Source organism: Schistocerca cancellata, chromosome 2 (assembly GCF_023864275.1).
Source record: "Schistocerca cancellata isolate TAMUIC-IGC-003103 chromosome 2, iqSchCanc2.1, whole genome shotgun sequence".
Classification (NCBI taxonomy): Eukaryota; Metazoa; Arthropoda; class Insecta; order Orthoptera; family Acrididae; genus Schistocerca; species Schistocerca cancellata.
The window spans coordinates 1,150,936,983-1,150,938,734 of record NC_064627.1 but is presented as its reverse complement, the minus strand read 5'-3'; positions in this window follow the sequence as shown (position 1 = coordinate 1,150,938,734).

Here is a 1,752-nt window from a genome sequence, read left to right as displayed (position 1 = left end):
TTCGAAAGTAAAGTTCTATGTAATGACTTGGCAGAAAATCCTAAGAAATTTTGGTCTTATGTCAAAGCGGTAGGTGGATCAAAACAAAATGTTCAGACACTCTGTGACCAAAATGGTACTGAAACATAGGATGACAGACTAAAGGCCGAAATACCAAATGTCTTTGTCCAAAGCTGTTTCACAGAGGAAGACTGCACTATAGTTCCTTCTGTAGATTGTCGTACAGATGACAAAATGGTAGATATCGAAATAGACGACAGAGGGATAGAGAAACAATAAAAATCGCTCAAAAGAGTAAAGGCCGCTGGACCTGATGGGATACCAGTTCGATTTTACACAGAGTATGCGAAGGAACTTGCCCCCCTTCTTGCAGCGGTGTACCGTAGATCTCTAGAAGAGCGTAGAGTTCCAAAAGATTGGAAAAGGGCACAGGTCATCCCCGTTTTCAAGAAGGGACGTCGAACAGTTGTGCAGAACTACGATATCTCTAACGTCGATCAGTTGTAGAATTTTGGAACACGTATTATGTTCGAGTATAATGACTTTTCTGGAGACTAGAAATCTACTCTGTAGGAATCAGCATGGGTTTCGAAAAAGACGGTCGTGTGAAACCCAGCTCGCGCTATTCGTCCACGAGACTCAGAGGGCCATAAACACGGCTTCACAGGTAGATGCCGTGTTTCTTGACTTTCGCAAGGCGTTCGATACAGTTCCCCACAGTCGTTTAATGAACAAAGTAAGAGCATATGGACTGTCAGACCAATTGTGTGATTGGATTGAAGAGTTCCTAGATAACAGAACGCAGCATGTCATTCTCAATGGAGAGAAGTCTTCCGAAGTAAGAATGATTTCAGGTGTGCTGCAGGGGAGTGTCGTAGGACCGTTGCTATTCACAATATACATAAATGACCTTGTGGATGACATCGGAAGTTCACTGAGGCTTTTTGCAGATGATGCTGTGGTGTATCGAGAGGTTGTAACAATGGAAAATTGTACTGAAATGCAGGAGGATCTGCAGCGAATTGACCCATGGTGCAGGTTCAAAAAATGGCTCTGAGCACTATGGGACTCAATTGCTGTGGTCATAAGTCCCCTAGAACTTAGAACTAGTTAAACCTAACTAACCTAAGGACAGCACACAACACCCAGCCATCACGAGGCAGAGAAAATCCCTGACCCCGCCGGGAATCGAACCCGGGAACCCGGGCGTGGGAAGCGAGAACGCTACCGCACCATGGTGCAGGGAATGGCAAATGAATCTCAATGTAGACAAGTATAATGTGCTGCGAATACATAGAAATATAGATTCCTTATCATTTAGCTACAAAATAGCAGATCAGCAACTGGAAGCAGTTAATTCCATAAATTATCTGGGAGTAGGCATTAGGAGCGATTTAAAATGGAATGACCATATAAAATTAGTCGTCGGTAAAGAAGATGCCAGACTGAGATTCATTGGAAGAATCCTAAGGAAATGCAGTTCGAAGACAAAGCAAGCAGGTAACAGTACACTTGCTCGCCATCTGCTTGAATACTGCTCACCGATGTGGGATCAGTACCAGGTAGGGTTGATAGACGAGATAGAGAAGATCCAACGGAGAGCAGCGCACTTAGTTACGGGATCATTTAGTAATCGCGACAGCGTTACGGAAATGATAGATATACTCCAGTGGAAGAATCTGCAGGAGAGACGCTCAGTAGCTCGGTACGGGCTTTTGTTAAAGTTTCGAGAACATACCTTCACCGAAGAGT